Source organism: Macaca mulatta, chromosome 2 (assembly GCF_049350105.2).
Source record: "Macaca mulatta isolate MMU2019108-1 chromosome 2, T2T-MMU8v2.0, whole genome shotgun sequence".
NCBI lineage: Eukaryota > Metazoa > Chordata > Mammalia > Primates > Cercopithecidae > Macaca > Macaca mulatta.
The window spans coordinates 33,503,978-33,523,360 of NC_133407.1; the positions used below are offsets into that span (position 1 = coordinate 33,503,978).

Here is a 19,383-nt window from a genome sequence, read left to right on the forward strand (position 1 = left end):
TTTCTAGAAGTTGCTGGATAAAACTCCTGCTGCCTTTAGCATCAGGGGTGCCTTACTTTCTCTCTTATCGGGTTTCCCCCACGACTTTGCTCCTCCTTGGGCATTTTCGCTGGTTCTCTGCAGGCTGCCTCTGAGAAATTGGGAAACTTGGAGCCAAATGGCGAGTCCTCTGCCCAAGTAGTAGAAGTGATCGCAGCTCGGCCTCCAGCAAAGATTGCCCTTGGTTTCTGAGAAATTCTGACTTCCTAAGTTCATTTGGCAGACAGCGGCTTCTCTGAAACAAAACAAAGCCAGCAAACAGCTGGAGCGTCTCTGGACACTCACATTAAAACTTGTGAACAGTTAAAAGCCCCAGGGAAGAAGCCGGCCAAGGGCACGGGTAAGCGCCGGCTTAAAAGTCTCTCAGCGCACGCGGCGTTTGCTCGGGGCACCCACCTGAAGCTGCGCAGCGCGGGCCTGGGCTTCCGGCGCGCGCTCCATCTAACTGCGCCGCGGGCGCCTGAGAGGCGCGCGGTTACTGCGCTCAGGCGCTCGGTGCGGCCTCTTCTGGAGAGTTGGGGTGGTTTCCAGGGTCCGGAGTGTCCCCTGACCCCGGGAAAGCTGAGTAAGTATGGGGTACGGGAACTTGGGGCCTCAGGCAGGCGAGGGAGAAAACCTCGGGTAGACAGGTGGATGTAAGGATTCTCCTTTCTGGTGATTTGCACCTGTTGACGCCCTCAAATCTGGGCTCCAAGGAATTTTATAGATGGTTGAGACAGGTTCTGAAAGGTAGACTCAGAATTCAAATGAACCTTAGAACAGTGTATCCTAAGTGTGGTGGAAGGACTAATACATCGCCTTCCCCTGGAAGCTTGTTAGAAATGCAAATTCCGGGACCCCACCAAACCCTGTAGAACCCAATCCCTTCTTACTCAAAGTATTTTCTGAGAACCAGCATTCTCTAGGGGCTTATTAAAAATGCAGAACTCAGGGCTCACTCCAAAGCTGCTGAATCAGAGTCTACATTTTAATAAGATGCCCAGGTAATTCATATGCACGTTAAAGCTTGAGAAACACTTTCTTAATTAACCACTTCCTAAAAGAGCCACTTCCTAGAAGTACTACTTGAAGAGTCACGTAGACCAGAGCTTCCCAGCTGGTGTGCTTCGTGAGAACTATGATAGGCTGAGACATTGAGCTCTTTAGCCTGGGACTCTGGGATGGAAGGCCATGGGCTAAGAACCTGAATAATATTGTCATTTCCTGTGTATTCCACCATCTATACCTGTGCTATCCAAGAGGGTAGCCACTCGCCATATTGGCTACTGACCATTTGAAATGTAACTAGACTGAGTTGAGATGTGCTATAGAAGTAAAATACACAGCAGATTTTGAGGACTTAGTATTAAAAAAAAGTAAAATATTTCATTAATTTTTATATTGGTTATACATTGAAATTGTAATACTTTAGATATATTGGGTTAAGTAAAATATTTAATTTCATCTTTTTTTTTTTTTACTTTTGTTAATGTGCTACCAAAAAAGTTAAAATTATATACACAGTTTGCATTGTGTTTCTACCCAATGGTGCTGATGTGGATTGCTTTAGATGGCAAAAAGAAGAATCAAAATTAAAAACCTAGAATAGATACAAACTGGGAGTGCACATTAATTCTATTTAAATTCAAAAATAAACGAAATAACTGTGCTATTATAATCACAAAGCAAGAATTACACTTCTTGAAAGAAAAGCTACAATATAAAAATCCCTAAAGTTTAAAAGATAATTTCATGATAATAGATTGAGAGATTCCTCTTGCCCCTATAAAATGCAAACAAAAATTTAAAGAAGAGAAAGAAAATGTAAGCAGACTAATTTTATATTTCATAGATGGAAGTTATCAATATTATTTTATTTCTAAAGTAGATAAATTTGGAAATATAAGTTAAAACATTTTATTTATAAATTATTTTACTAGTTTACCCTAAGTAAAAATTAAAGAGAGATATATACACCTCTCAAATACTTAGGGTAAACTAGCAAAATTATATATATATATATACACACACACACACACACAGACACTTAGGGTAAACTAGTGAAATAATATATGTGTGTGTGTGTGTATATATATGTATATATAATATATATACACACACCCACACACATAAAGTTAATGATTAACGAAAGGGAAATAGAAAATGAAAGGAAACATAAGGCAAAGTAAGTTAAACAAATCATGTAGTAGTGGAAAGTAAAGAATAATTTATTTAAAAGAGATGAAAGTAAGCCCAAACATATATTTTATAATATAAAATAAAAAGAGTTTAAGTCCTTATCTTAAAAAAAATCACAGATTTGATCAAAAAGCTGAATCCAGCCACACACTGTCTACAATAGATACAACTAAAACAAAATAGATTTGATAATTGACATTAAGTTGCTTGTAAAAGACACACCACCCAAGAAGAAGCAGGGTTTATGATATTATATCAGAAAATGTTGAGGTCAATAAAAACTATATTAAATGAGGTGTAGTGCATACTTTTTTCTACCCTCTCTTCCTTTTTTCGCATCTTCTTTTTTCAACCGAGATTTATGAAGTGTTAACTATTGACCGGGTACCCATAGAGATTGAGGATACAACAGTGGGCCAAAGCAGACGGTGATGGTGCAAGTGATAATCAAAAGTCAGATAATAATGGTAAACAAGTTATGAATATGTTCCACATTGAAGAGATAACTGTCATAAACCTTATGAAATAACTAGCATAGTGTAGAAATGCATGAAGCAGAAACTGCAGGAAATAAGAGAATTGATGAAAATATAGTTGTAGGGGAAATGTTGAGACACTCATATTAGTCCTTGAGAGTTAAGATATGCAAAAATAAATAAAGATTAGTCTATTAGTATAGACTAGTAATGAACTCTATCATCAGGAGCAAATGTGATTTCTTTTCTAGCATTAAGCATTTCAAAAACTGAGCATTATATTAGGTCAGTAGAAAAGTAATTGTGGTTTTGCCAGTAAAAGTAATAGCAAAAACCTCAATTACTTTTGCACTGATCTAATATATACTAGGTTATATATAGGGGAAACTTTGACATATTCCAGGAAAGAGTACAGAGTACATTCTCTAACCACAATGCATTAAAACCAAAAGTAACTAATAAAAGAGCTACATTCATACTGAAAAATAAAACAACCCCAATAAAACAACCAAATCAAAATAGAAAATCTCTTGATTTTCAATTGAAGAAATAAAAAATGCAGTCACTTGAAAAATTTCAAACCATAATTGAGGAATATCTGGCCTGTAGTAATGATGAGCATGCTTCATATCAAAGCTGATGCTGTACTCAGGAAAATGCATTACCTCAAAAAGCTCTCATTACTAAATAAGAAAGAATAGAAGTGGATTAATCATTCAATTCAACAAGTTAGGGGGAAGGCAAAACAAACCTATGTAAAATAGAATGAAGTAAAAATAAAGACAGAAAATTGAGAATTAAGACAAAGAATAACAATAGAATTGAGTAATAAATGAAAAACATCTTTTGGGAAAAACACACAGTAAACAGGATAAAATACTAGTTACCATAATCCAGACCAAAAAGGAAGAATGAAAACAAATGTATAGCACTAGGAATGAGAAATTTGACATAACCCTAGAGAGTAGAAAAAAGGGGTAATAATTTATTTGACTTTATCATAAACAATTGGAAACCAGGATGAAATGGAAAATGATAGGAGGGCACATGAATGATAATTGCAACATCTAGCTAAAGAAGCAATAGAAAATCTAAGTGGCTGGTAACCTGGAAGGAACTGAGAATTGCTGCAAGCTAACACTTTTGGCCTTGTCAGTACATGGGTAATTCCTTTCAAAACTCCCAATAACTGGCAATTGCTCTGTCACTTAAAATGTTTAGAACAAAGATAAAGAAGAAAAGCTTCCAGATCATTCTTATGAATCCAGCATGATTGATACCTGACAAAGATAGCTCACACACACACAAAAATAGGCATTCTCACCTTTGAACAATAATGCAAAATTCCCGAATCAAATATTAGCAAGTAAAATTCAACAGCACGTAAAAGGAAATGTAGGATAATGAAGTGGAATTTATTTTAGAAAAGCAAAAATCATTCAATATTAATAAATCTAATAAATTATTCACCAATATTTTGTAAATAAAGTTCAACATATGGTTATATTTGAAAAGAAAAAGCATATGTGATCATTGTAGTAGATGCTGAAAAGGTATTGGGTAAGGTAAAATTTAGCAGCCATTCTAGATTTTCTTAAATCTTAGGTTAAAATAAGAAATATTTTAACATAATCAGAAACATATATTATAAACCAGCTGCCATGATGACATGTGTAATGAAGAAAACACTTAAAATATTACCATTAACTGGCCGGGCATGGTGGCTTATGCCTGTAATCCCAGCACTTTGGGAGGCCGAGGCGGGCGGATCATGAGGTCAGGAGATTGAGACCATCTTGGCTAACACAGCGAAACTCCATCTCTACTAAACAAAATACAAAAAAATTAGCCGGGCATGGTGGCGGGCACCTGTAGTCCCAGCTATTCGGGAAGCTGAGGCAGGAGAATGGCATGAACCCGGGAGGTGGAGCTTGCAGTGAGCCCAGATCGTGCCACTGCACTCCAGCCTGGGCGACAGAGTGAGACTCCATCTCAAAACAACAACAACAAAAATTACGATTAAATTAGGAACATTATCAACACCACTCTTTAACATTGTTGAAGTTCTGGTCAATGTAATAATATAAGATATATACATTGAGAGAGGAGAAATCAAAATTATTTTTATTTAAAATGAGAATATACTGGAAAAGTCTAAGCAAGCCAACAAGAAAGTTCAGCAAAGTGGTCAATAGAAATAATTTAATAACATGAGTAAGAGAAAAGGTTCAACTTACAATAGCAACAGATATAAAACATCTAGGACTGTGTATATTAATAATAAGAGCACGTAAAAATAAATAAATACAAAGACAAGCACTCACAAGCAAAATGGTCAAAAATCTTAAGTGTACAGTTAATAGAAAAATACCTTTCCCAATCTCACTAGTAATTATAGAAATGCAAATTCAAAGAGCCATATGGTAATGTGGAATTTCTTCCCCTCAATCAGGATTCCAAAACTTCAAAAGTATGTTGTGAGAGTGTGGGGAAATAAGGACTTCCATATGTTCCTGAGGGAAAATATGATTTGGCACACCTTTTTGCTGCAGTTGCCTAATATTGACCATAATTTTAGATATACATTCCTTTTGACCCCGAATTTCCATTCCCAATAAGTGATCCTTTAGAAATATAATACTTCTGGCCAGGCGCGGTGGCTCAAGCCTGTAATCCCAGCACTTTGGGAGGCCGAGGCGGGCGGATCACAAGGTCAGGAGATCGAGACCACAGTGAAACCCCGTCTCTACTAAAAATACAAAAAAAATTAGCCGGGCGCGGTGGCGGGCGCCTGTAGTCCCAGCTACTCAGGAGGCTGAGGCAGGAGAATGGCGTGAACCCAGGAGGCGGAGCTTGCAGTGAGCCGAGATCGCGCCACTGCACTCCAGCCTGGGCCACTGCACTCCAGCCTGGGCAACAGCGTGAGACTCCGTCTCAAAAAAAAAAAAAAAAAAAAAAAGAAATATAATACTTCTTCCACTGTGCAATGCTGTTTATTGCAACATTGTTTGGAATTGTGAAAAAATTGGAAACAACCTAAATATTTATAAATAATTAGTTAAATAAACATTGATATAAAGGAATACTATGCAACTGTTAAGATGAATGAAGTAGATCAAGAGTGATATTAAAAATAGTTAACAATGACTACGCATTGACCAATCAGAATGGATGTTGATTTCAACTAGTATGGTCAATCCAGTCTGACAATTTTTAAGGACTTTCAAATGGTTAAATAAGTATGGAAATAGATTGACTGTTAATATGATTATTAATACAGTATAAATGAGGTAGGTACATTTAGGAAGAATATTTGAGCCACCAATTGTTTTTAAAATTTAAGAAACAATACCAGGCAGAATAATAGAGATTATATAATAATAGTAAACTTGTATAATTGTTTTGTGCAGGTTTAACAACTTGCCACCAAATAAAGTTTTGTTGGAGCACAGCCATGCAGGACCAATTTGTCCATTAGGCACAGTGTTTTAGAAGCCTATGACATGTTTAATTTTAAAAAATTAGAAGAAAAATGAATATTTAGGTCAAAAATTGTTTAATTTTTTCTCACACAGGGAAAAAAATGTAATTGTTAGGACTCATAAGTCTATTAAATTTTGCCTAAAACAGAAATAAATTAAATTATAAAGTACTTAAAGTTATATTAATAATTTTTAATTTGTTATATTCTGGTGAGAGAATCCTATAAAGCAAAAGTGTATGGGACCCACAGCAAAAATAATTTTTAATTCATTTTATTATGAGAGGATTCCATAAGGCAAAAATGTGTAGGATCCGCAGAAGTCATAGGTGGTTCCGCAGTCACGCTTGTTTGTTTACATATTTTCTGTGGCTGCTTTTGCAAGGGCAAAATCGAGTAGTATATTTGTCCTGGAGACCGTCTGGCCTACAAAGCCTGAAATACTTACTTACTTTTTCTTCACAAAAAAGTTTAGCTTAGTGTATTAGCACTCATGATATTATAGAAAGTTATCTTGATGAACTGGATTTTATTTTTAGTTATTTAGTTCCACCTAGACCGTTAATTTTCAAGAAAAGGTTCTGCTTTTAAAGTGTTCACAATTCATGACCATTTGTTATGGGGAAATGTCAACTACATCAGCTCAAAATTTTGAGACAAGGAAAATTACCAAATAACCAATATTTATATTAAATCATTTTCATACCAAACACCAGAAAGAGTATGAAGAGAATGAAGAAAAACATGAAGTTTTACAGGAAAAATCCCCAATAGATCTCCAAATAACGTGCTTTTCCTAGACATCAGCTGCAAATGAGCATCTGCTTAGTGTGGCATTAATGTAATGCAATGGCTTCAAGAACAATCCAGCAGGTACCAGTGCTGAGAATATTGTTCCTGTACTCTAATGCCAATTTTTAATAATTTCATTATTAAAGTTTTAATAAAATGATAATAATTTACACATTTGGGGTAAAACTTCTGATTTATTCTTGAATTCTTCAAATTCATATTATGAGGGAGATATTTAAGCTTAGGCCTGTTTTGATCATATATTGATTTAAGATGCAGACAGCATTCAATTAATGTAGATTATGATTCATTTATGCATAGGGAAACCTTCTGGAAGAATACATCCAACCAGTAGGAGTTTTATTATGTCTCTAGGGAATGGGAATATGTATCATTTGTGGTGAAAGTAGTCCATGCAGCCATGAAGGTGAAGATTGTTACTGACATTGATTAACATTGCTTGCTCCCTGGGGATAATAAAGCAGGCCAAGTTTGTTTTGTTATTATTTTTAAAGGCTCTATGCACCACTTTATTGCTAGTGCAGACTACTACCACAGCCCTTCCTTCGTTATACCATTCTTATGATAAAATAATTCATCATCCAAACTGTGCACTTAACGAAGTTAACCCTTTTGAGATATAATTTATATATAATATAATGCATCCATTTTAAATGTACTATTAGAACTGTTTGGCAAATGTATATGTCCACGTAACCACAATCAGTATAGAGAGCATTTCCATAATCCCAAAAAGTCTCTCATGCTCAGACTGAAGTTCTGTTTAAGTTCACAGCAAAATTGAGCAACAAGTACAAAGTTCCTATATGCTCCCCTACCCCAAACACACGAGGCCTCCCCTGCTATCAATATCCTGCACCAACGTGGTACATTTATTACAATCGATGAACCTACATTGACACATCATTGTCATCGAAAGTCCAAAGTTTATCTTAGGCTTCACTCTTGGAAATGTATATTTGATGAATTTTGACAAATGTATAATGACATGTATCCATTATGATAGAATCAGACAGAATAGTTTTTTAAAATCCTCTGTGCTCCACCTGTTCATCCCTCCATACCTCCTAACCACTGACAGCCACAGATCTTTTTACTGTCTTTATAGTTTTACCCTTTCCAGAATGTCATATAGTGAAAATATAATATATAGCCTTTTCGGATTGGCTCCTTTCATTTATTAATGTGCATTTAAGGTTCGTGTCTTTTAGTGGCTTGATAGTGTATTTCATTTTAGTCCGAAATAATCTATTGGCCTGAATTACTACAGTGTATCCGTTCATCAACTAAAAGGCGTATTGTTTGCTTCCAAGTTTTGGCAATTATAAATAAGGCTGAACATCCACGTGTAGTTTTTTCTATGGACATAAGTTTTCAACTCATTTGGGTAAATACCAAGAAGCATGATTGCTGGATTTTATGGGATGAATAAGTTTAGTTTTGTAAGAAACTATCAAATTGTCTTCCAAAGCGGCTGTGCCATTTTGCATTCATCCCTGTCAGCAGTGAATGAGATTTCCTGTTGTTTCACATTCTTGCCAGCATTTGGTGTTGTCAGTGTTTTGGATTTTCACCATACTAATGGGTGTGTAGTAGCATCTTACTCTTTTAATTTGCAATTCCGTAATGCATATGATGCTAACCATCTTTTCATATGCTTATTAGCCATCTGTATGTCTTCTTTGATGAGAAGTCTGTTCAGATATTTTACCCAATTTAAAATTGGTTTGTTTTCTTATTGTTGAGTTTTCAGAGTTCTTTGTATATTTTGGATAATAGTCCTTTATCGGATACGTCTTTTGCAAACCTTTCCTCCCCCCACCAATCTGTGGCTTGTTTTCTCATTTTGTTGACAGTGCCCTTTATAAAACATGGCATTTTAATGTTAACGAAGTGCAGTTCATTAATTATTTTTTTCATGGATCTTGTCTTTGGGGTTGTATTTCATAAGTCATTGCCAAACCCGATGTCATCTAGATTTTCTCCTATGTTATATTTTAGGAGCTTATGGCTTTGCATTTTGCATTTAGGTCTGTGACCAATTTTGAGATAATTTTTGGGAAGGGCGTAAGTTTTCCCTCTCTCTCTCTCTCTCTCTCCATATATATATATATATATATATATATATATATTTTTTTTTTTTTTTCATGTGGATGTCTGGTTGTTTCAGCACTGTTTGTTGAAAAAACTGTCTTTGCTCCATTGTATTGCGTTTGCTCCTTTGTCAAAGATCAGTTGACTATTTGTGCAGGTGTATTTCTGGGCTCTCCAGTCTATTCCATTGATTTGTCTGTTCTTTCACCAGTATTACACTGTCTTGATTACTGTAGCTTTACAGAAGGTCTTGAAGTGAGGAAGTGTCAGTCCTCCAACTTTGTTCTTCTCCTTCAAAATTGTATTGGTTATTCTGAGTCTTTTGCCTCATCATATAAACTTTAGAATCAGTTTGTCAGTATCAAAATAACTTGCTGACTTTGATTGGGATTGTGTTAAATCTATAGATCAATTTGGGAAGAACTCACATCTTGACAGTACTGAGTCTTTCTATCCATGAACATGGAATATCTCTCCTTTTATTTAATTCTTCTTTGATTTCTTTTAGAGTTTTATAGTTTTCCTCATATAGATTTCAGACATTTTATTATATTTTTAACTAAGTATTTCATTTTGGGGGGTGCTAATGTAAATAGTATTGTGTTTTAAATTTCAACTTCCAATTGTTTATTGCTAGTATACAGGAAAGCAACTGGATTTTGTATCCTGCATCCTTGTTCTAATCACTTATCATCCCAAGAATTTTTTGTTTATTCTCTGGAATTTTCTACAACCATGTCATCTTCAAGCAAAGATAGTTTTATTTTTTCCTTCCAAATCTATATACATTTTACTTTCTTTCTTTGTCTTATTGCATTAGTTTGGACTTCCAGTACAAAGTTAAAAAGGAGTAATAAAAGAGGATGTATTTACATTGTTCCTGATCTTGGCAGGAAAGCTTCTAGCTTCTCATCATTATAGTGTTAGCTGTAGCTTTTTTGTAGATTTTCTTTATCAAGTTAAAAAGGTTTCCCTTTATTTCTGGATGACTGAGGGTTTTTAATAATGAATAGGTTTTGGATTTTGTCAAATCCTCTTTTTCCCTCTATTGATATGATTATGTAATTTTTCTTCTTTAGCCTGTTGATATAATGGATTTGTAAATTGATTTTTGATTGACAAGCCAACTTTACATACCTGGAATAAATCCCACTTGGTCATGATATATAATTTTTAATACATTGTTGGATTTGATTTGCTAATATTTTGTTGATGATTTTTGCGTCTGTGTTCATGAAATATATTGGTCTGTAGTTTTCTTGTGATGTCTTTGGTTTTTTGTGTTAGGGTAATGCTGGCCTCACTCAATCAATCAGAAATATTCTTTCTGCTTCTACCTTCTGAAAGAAATTGTTTAGAATTGGTATAATTTCCTCTTTAAATGTTTGGTAATGCTTATCATTGAACCCATCTGGGCCTATTGTTTTCTGTTTTGGAAGGTTATTAATTACTGATTTGATTTCTTGTGTGAGTTCTGTCAGATTGTGTCTTCATGGAATTGTTCCATTTCATCTAGGTTATTAATTTTATGGGCATAGAGTTGTTCATAGTATTTTTTATTATCATTTTAATGTCCATGGGACTTACAGTGATGCTTCGTCTTTCATTTCTGATGTTAATAATTTATGTTCTCTGTTTTTTTAAATTAGCTTGGCTAGAGGCTTATCAACTTTATCATGTTTTCAAAGAACTAGTTTTTGGTTTCATCGATTTTTCTCCATTAATTTTCTGTTTTCAATTTTATTGATTGCTCCTCTAAATTTTATCATTTCTTTTGTTCTGCTTATTTTAATTTAATTTGTTCTTTTTCTTATTCCTAAGGTGGAAGCTTGGATTATTCATTTTATATCTTTCTTCTATTCTAACAAATGCATTAAATGGTATAAATTTTTCTCTAACCACTTCTTTTGCTGCATCTCACAAATTTTGATAAGTTGTCATTTCATTTTCATTTAGTTCAAAATATTTTTAAATTTCTCATGAGATTTCTTAGACCCAGGTGTTATTTAAAACTGTGTGATTTAATCTCTTAAGTATTTTGGGATTTTCCAGCTATCTTTCTGTTTTTTGTTTTTAGCTTAATTCCATGTGATCTGAGAGCAGACATTGTATGATTTCTCTTCCTTTAAGTTTGTTATCTTGTGTTTTATGGTCTATTTTGGTAAATTGAGAAGAATGTGTTATTCTGCTGTTGTTGGAAGAAATGGTCTATAGATGTTCATTGCATTCAGTCAATTGATGGTGTTGCTGAGTTCAACTATATCCTTACTGATTTTCTCCCTGTTAGAACTGTCTGTTTCTGATGGAGGATGTTGAAGCCTTCAACTATCATAGTGGATTCATCTATTTCTCCTTGAAATTCTATCAATGTTTGCCTCATATATTTTGGTGCATTGTTGCTAGGTGGAAACATGTTAAGGATTGCTATATCTTCTTGGAGAATTGACTTCATCATTTTCTAATGCCCTTCTTTATCTCTGATAACTTTCCTTGCTCTGAAGTTTTCTCTGTCTGAAATTAATATGGTTACGTCTGCTTTCTTTTAATTAGTATTAGCATGGTATATCTTTCTCTATCCAATTTCTTTTAATCTACATTTATCTATATTTAAACAGGGTTCCTTGCAGAGAACATATATTCAATTTGTTTCAGTTTCTGACAATCTCTTTTAGTTGTGCATTTAAACCATTAAAGTGATTATTGATACAGATGCATTAATATCTACCATATTTGTTACTAGATTCTATTTGTTGCCTTTGTTTTTTGTTCCAATTTTGTCTTCTACTCTTTTCTGTTTTTTGTGGTTTTTGTTGAGCATTTTAGGATTCAATTCTCTCTCCTTACTTAGCATATCAGTTATACTTCATTCTTTAGTGGTTGCTCTAGAGTTTGCATTTATAACTAATCCAAGTATACTTTCAAATATCACTATACTGCTTCACAGGTAGTGCAAATAACTTATAATAACAAAATAATTAAAATTCCTCCTTCCTTATCGTGTAAATAGGACTTTAATCATGTAGTGGTAGATGTAGTGGTAAGGTATGGAGTGAGAAGAAGCATTCTATAGTTCTCTGATTAGGTTTCATTCCTTTAGTGGACCTGTGTTGCCGAGCTATGAACTTTACAAATGCCTCTCATTCTGTCTTCCGTCACTCTTGGGAGGGACAAGATGGTGTAATGGGGACTAGAGTTGGGTATTTCCTTTCGTTTAGGCCAGTTAGATTCTGATAAAACCCCAGCAGATTGAGTTCTGGTAAAATAGTTTCTCTTGAGAACATGCCTTGTTAAGAAGAACAGCGTGCTGTGGTGTATTTAAAAATGGTTCCTATTCCCCTCACTCTGCTGAATAATGAGGAATTTTTTCTTTTATCTTTACTTCAAGAGTTTGATAGAGCTCCTTGAGGCAAAACTTAACGAAAGTGTGGGTGCCTCTTTAGCAATTGCTTTTCTGGAATTTTTAACTATTAGATGTGTCCACATTGAACCTCCAGCCATTTGTCAATTACACTTCAAGTTTTCCTACCCAAGCACTGGTTCCTGGAAAGGTTTCAGCTCATGAGTTTCTGCTCCAATAAATTGTACTTGTGATTTTCCATATCCTCCTGACTGTCTCTTTAATTTTGGGGCAGCGGTTTTCCCTGTGGCAAAGAAAAATTATTAATTTTCAGTTTGCCTAGTTTTTTACTTGTTTTTAGGATGGAGTGACAACTTAGGTCCAAGCTACCTCATAGCAAACTAGAAACCATAGTCCCAGGTCAATTTTAATAGATAACTAAAGTGCTATTAATCGTTGCACTGGGACCACAGTCATAAATTGACACTGTCCTGGGAAGCCACATATTCTATTTGTGTTTTTTTCTCAAATTTTTGTTTGTTTTACTCCAGAAAAATAATTTCTAATTTAAGAATGAACCAAAAATATCCTCAACCCCACATCTTAGAAATAAATGCACATGACGTTTTTAAAAATTGGGATCATACTCTGCATAACCATTTCTGCATTTCCCCCTAACCTACAATATCTTTTAAGTTTAGCAAGCATTTACTTGCTTTGCATTGTGTTAGGACAACCCCAAAGTAGAAGACGAGATAGCACTACCAAACATATATACACGAATAAACAGTACAGCTAAATACAGTATATATCTTAGCTATTAAAAACTCGTGATATAGACTGAGTGTTTGGGGCAGATGGGAACACGGAGGATTAGATACAGACTGCAGTAGTCAGGGAGCAGGCAGGTCTAGTTCTGAAGTATAATTAGGATTTGAATTTACACTTAAGAAAAGCGCAGGCCGGGCGCGGTGGCTCAAGCCTGTAATCCCAGCACTTTGGGAGGCCGAGACGGGCGGATCACGAGGTCAGGAGTTCGAGACCATCCTGGCTAACACGGTGAAACCCCGTCTCTACTAAAAAATACAAAAAACTAGCCGGGCGAGGTGGCGGGCGCCTGTAGTCCCGGCTACTCGGGAGGCTGAGGCAGGAGAATGGCATAAAAACCCGGGAGGCAGAGCTTGCAGTGAGCTGAGATCCGGCCACTGCACTCCAGCCTGGGCGACACAGCGAGACTCTGTCTCAAAAAAAAAAAAAAAAAAAAAAAAAGAAAAGCGCAAATTCCTTCAGCCTTGAAGCAGAGGGAAAAACGATGTGAATACTATGGTGCTTGGTCAGGTGCAAAAGGAATAGGAATCTGAGATCTCTCCAGTGAGTCTAGTTCTGCAAAGTTGCAGCAGGAAAGAACCATCATAGAGGCCCTAATCTTGGATATCCCAGTAGGTCTGGTATCCAGGCATTTTCAAAGGTTGTCAATTGAATTCTGGTCAGGATTCTTTTTGCTCCTGTATTAGTAAAACCCTACTGAAACCAGCTCAAACACAAAATAGAATTTATTGACTGAGACACCTGAAAAGTCCAGGGATTGATCAGGCTGATCAAGCTGCTCAGTTGACATCATCAAAGATACATCTCTCTTGATCTTGGGATTCTTCTTCATGGTGGCAAAACCTGTATATTGGCTGAGGCTCTCTGACTTTGATGGTGTAGGTAAAGTGCTCATTGTTGGAACAATCACAGTGACTGTAGCAATGCTGGTCTAAGCCAGGTATACTTTCCTGGAGTAGGAGTGAGGTCAAGATTTCAGCAACTACATGGTTTGAAAGTGGGGAAAGAGAATCCTCAGAAGAAGTAATGAAAGTTGGGCAGACAAAATCAACAAATGTTTCCTTTAAGATGTTTCCTTTAAGAGGTTTTATATACATGGTCTCATATAAACTTCTCAACAACACAATGTTATAGCTATTATTTACCACAACTTGCAGAAAAAGACATTGAGGCCCAGATTTTCTCTCTGGGACTATACCTCTGTGTTTTCTATAGAGAGCTTGCTTAGACCATTCAAGATGGCCTAACTTAGTGGTCCTCAACCTTGGCTGCACATTGGAATCACCAGGAGTGTTTTAAAAAAATCCATGTTCAGACCATGCCCCTGACCAACTGAGTCAGAAACTCTGGGAGTGGAACCTGGCATCAGTATTTTTAATAGCTCTCTAGTGTGCAGCCAAAATTGAGAATCACCAGCCCACAGCCTGTTCTTTCTTAAGAAAGTAATAATGAGAAGAGCAAGCCAAGCCATGTTTTGTTTTCTCAGCCACAACCCTAATAATGAGGCACACAACCAGACAGCCAAAGGATCCTAGAGCAGGAAAGCAGGCTACCGAAACTATGGATAGCAATGCTGCTCATGTGGGGTCTTCATGATTTGGAGGGCAGCTGTGGTCCAATGTCATTTATTTCCATGTGGATATAATTGCCCTTATAACGTTTTGGCAAATAGAAGGATTAGTAACATAAGCAAGACATTCTTCTCTCTAGGGATGTTTATTTTTTGAAATCTGGTGTATAAGAAGCTTATGGGTTGGATACTTAAACAATAATTAAGAATACTTGAAACAAAATTCTGATGCCTGGGCTCTGATAGAGGGGGATTCTGTATATATCAGTGTGATTTTTGCCAATGCTCTTGCAAGAAGGATGATGTCTCGCCCTTCTGAGAGGCCCGGACCTTGTAGGGCTGGACCTGTTCACTCATTTTATGCCTTTGGTTGAACCCATGTTCCCAGATGGCCTGTACTCTAATTTACAAAATGAGGTCATTTTATAGCTCAAGTCCAACCCTCTTGTTTTATAGATCATGGAAACAAGTCTCAGAGAGGAGCTCATGGTTTGAATTATGAGTTCTGATTCCTTGATATTCTTTCCACAATGCCTGATCAAAGTTGTAGAAGTCTTTAGAGTATATCAAAGGCTTTTGTAAATTTCCTTTTGATGCCTTTTTATAAATTGTACTCTGAAGTGCTGTATTTTATTCTTTAAACTGCATTCTAACTGTTCTTTACAATTTATTCTGAAACATCATGTTCATTTATTCTTTTAACAAATATTCACTACTCACCTACTATGGGGTAGGCATTGATGTAAATGCCATAGACAGTTATTGTATGATGGAGCCTGCAGTGACATTTTAGTCAAAACCAATAGGTTTATGACCTTTACTGACCTTACAAAATAACCTCCATAGTTATTAGAGGGCTAATGTTTGTGAATTTCTATATTTTATCTTTTCATGTCACTGTCCTGGCGCCCCAAATAGATTGTGTGCTCTTGGAGGAAGTATTTTATGTGTTTTACTCTGTGTCCAAAGCCTATGGCAGTTCCATAAATTATCTATAAACGGCAGTGTTGGATGACTGGGAAAGTGACGGTTGTTAGATGTGTTAATGAAACTGTAGCCCGTGTTTCTGATATGTCTTATTTGCTTTGATTTTAGGAGCTGGTGGCATAAGCATTCCTGCCTTCTGTCCTAATCCAATTTCCTCTGATAAAGATGTTACTAGAATGTGATATCAGACATTTCCCAATAAGAAGAACTTGAGAAATGGTTTCCTTCTGCTGATGTGCTGTGTAATACAGTTGTAGGCACCTCTCTACCTGAGATCCTTGATCTCTCCTCTTCCCCTTTGTGCATGATATTTTTGTCGATTCCTTCATTTGAAATAATACCTCATCCTCCCATATTTTACCAGCATTTGCACAATAACTTGCCTTCCGACCTGCCCTCATTTCCTCTTCTCCTTTCTTGCGAATACTCACTCTGCCAAGCCCTGGAAATATAAAGATGTATCAAACATACTTGGTCCCTTAGCAGTATTAGGACCATCATGTCCTAATACTGCTGCCAAACCTCCTCGCCACACCTGCTTCTTCCCTGGGCTGACCCAGGAAGATTTGTAAGGCCTCTGCCTTTTGAAAAGATGGAACCAGAATGGTTTACACAGCCCCTCCTGCTAGAGCAGGTTCCCTGGGACTTGTCTGGAATGCTCCAATATGGTGTTCAGCTTTTCCCCAGAGTTGCTCAAATTAGTGGAGTTTGCTTCCCATGCATAGATCCTTACTTTATCAATCACAGGATATTCCAAACATGGTCTTTTGCTTCTAGAAGTTTCTGGAATTCCTGCTGTGTGAGGTTTAATAGGCACAATAGTTGGATAAATGAGGCTTTTAATCACTTCCTAAGTAATTAACTCAATTCAGCAAATATTTCTTGAGAGCCTGTTCTAAAGCAGGCACTCACCTAAGCAAGTGGGACGTTCAATGACAAGGAATGAAGAGTCCAGTCCTGCCTTCAAGGAGTTTATAGGTGTTAGTGGTCTGTGTGTATGTGTGAGTGTGTGTGTGTGTGTGTGTGTGTGTGTGTGTGTGTGTGTGTGTTACTGGGTAAAGAGGAGAAGTGGGGGATTAAGAAAGTCTTTCAGTAACTTCAGTACAAGGCAAAATATGATAGGTACCAAAGAAGAGGAGGGACGTGGCAGTCCAGGTGGCTAGAATGAATGTCTAGGTGTGGACAGATTTGAGAGTGTGGAGTAGTGGTGCCATGGAGGAAACAAAAGTAATGAAAACCAAAGGAAGTAGAGTCATATGGCACCCACAGGATGGACAGCCAGCACAGGAAGATAAGGCTAAATAATTATCTAGCCTCACAGTTTGTTTTGACAGGAAAACTCAATGTGCCCTCCAGATGCTCCAGAAATGCGATAAGGCACCAGGGAGGCTAAGCCGAGAATTTAAGCTTTAGCTCAGCCATGGACTCGTTCTGTGACCTCAGATCCTCAGCTGGGTGTGCATGAATGGTGCATTTGCAGCCTAAGGCCCTTATCAACTGGGGACTATGGTTCCTAAAGCTGTGCCTTCTCCCTCTACTGGAGCTCCATATTCTGGCCACCTTTTGTTGCATAGATCCTGAGTGAGGGATGCTTAACCAGGGAAACTGGAAGGTAGGCATTAGGGAGAAGGGAAACAGTGTAGAGGACAGAGGGGAGATGACCTGACCTTTATTTCTTACCATATTTCAGGACATTTTGCTCCTTTGACTGCAAAAGGAGAGAAAGAGAAATTAAACTTGGTGGTTTCAGAATGCTATAGTTTACCATTACTTTTTTTTTTTTTTTTTTTTTTTTTTGAGACGGAGTCTCGCTCTGTCGCCCAGCCCAGGCTGGAGTGCAGTGGCGCCATCTCGGCTCACTGCAAGCTCCGCCTCCCGGGTTCACGCCATTCTCCTGCCTCAGCCTCCTGAGTAGCTGGGACTACAGGCACCCACAACCGCGCCCGGCTAATTTTTTGTATTTTTAGTAGAGACGGGGTTTCACCGTGGTCTCGATCTCCTGACCTTGTGATCCGCCCGCCTCGGCCTCCCAAAGTGCTGGGATTACAGGCGTGAGCCACCGCGCCCGGCTTTACCATTACTTTTAATGGTAAAAACTGCAATTACTTTTGCAACATTTGTGACATGCTTGATTTAGGATTTAGCAGTCTAAGCCTCCAATAAACTGTTTACATACTTCTAATCTCATGGATTCAAGAATTACACCAAGGCCTTTGCTGTGTGGTTATAACTCGCTAAATAATTTCTTTTCCTTTTAGTGTCTGAACTTCTTAGAGGGTTGCAGGCTTTATCATGTGCCTTTATGTTTTGCTAAATTAAGCTTTTTCTCCCTACTTCACCAAGTCACTTTAACACCTCATGCCATAGGTTATAAAATAGATTGCCCCATAAAACAATACAGTTTCTCATTCAGAATGGTGAGATTTGTCTTCACAGATATTTTTAACCAAAGGAATGCAATCAAAAGAAGGGATGTGATTATTCATTAGTCTATTATTACCCTCTTATTTTGTCTCCTGGCAGTGGCTAGGGAGCTTTAGCCCCCATCTCTATGTGGCTGATCTACATGTGCTGAACATCCCCACAGGAAATAGCAAGGCTAGCTGATTGTTGCCTAGCCCTCGGCATGTGTGCCTTCTCTTCAGATGTGCAGTTTGGCTGTTGGTCCACCCTGAAGTGGGCTTGGGGTGCCCTTCCCTCAGATGTGATACTAACTTTGAATTCCCAATCAGCCTCTGAGAGTTTGAGCATTTGAAAGTGTGAGAAAGGATGAGTTGGTTCACTTGGTAGCTATTCAAACTTGGAGTTTCTTTGGGCCCCAAGTCTAGTTTGGGGTATGTCTCCTCCAGAATGGCCAATTAATTCCTTAAAGTATCACTCATACATGCCACTCTGTGCCTCAGGTCCTTCCATCATAGAATCACAGGATCAGATAATTTTAGAGTTAGGAGGAGCCTTAGAGATATGATTCAACTCTCTCCAAAGGGATCCCTACTATTATATCTTAGAGTCTGTATATTCTAAATATTTTTTCATTTTTTCTTTGGTATGGGAAACTTTGAATTTTGGAAAAGTTGGAAATTTAGCACTGCCTGCTGACTTCCTGCACGAAATCCAAACTTCAAGATGTTACAAAAGAGACAGGGAGGCTGAGCCATCAAAGGACCAAGAGTCATAGAAAATTAACAATTAATAAGCAGTGGCTTCCCCTGAATAACTACAGGACTGGAAGAGGGGATTGGGAGTGGTAAAGCCTAGATTATAACACTGGACATTTTCTTTTCTGAGAGGCTGCCCTCTTCTATCTCCATCTTATCTGCAGGAATACAAACTTCCACTTTGTTCCTGGGCATATATTACTTGCCAAGGGAATTAAAAATAAGCTCATGAAAAAAATGAAAAAAATATGAAAAAAATTTATTTCAGAAGCATGAACAATAAAAAAGACAGACTAATCAGAATAACTTATACCAAAACAGTGTAAATAATGGAAAAGACAAATAGGAATGTGAAGTGAAAATAGTGAGACATACTATGTTGGGGCAGGTAAGGGAATATTATTTGGTACCCAAAGGATGGC

The 19,383-nt window shown here is 37.0% G+C and overlaps 1 protein-coding gene across 1 annotated transcript in view; it reads left to right on the plus strand.

The window, feature by feature from the left end:
* Nucleotides 1-353: 353 nt before the first annotated feature.
* Nucleotides 354-19,383, plus strand: part of COL6A5 (collagen type VI alpha 5 chain) — a 125,061-nt gene continuing 106,031 nt past the window's right edge. Inside the window, exon 1 of the mRNA XM_015132208.3 lies at nt 354-604. The gene's annotated coding sequence lies outside the window, so the exon portion shown is untranslated. The remainder of the gene's footprint in view (nt 605-19,383) is intronic.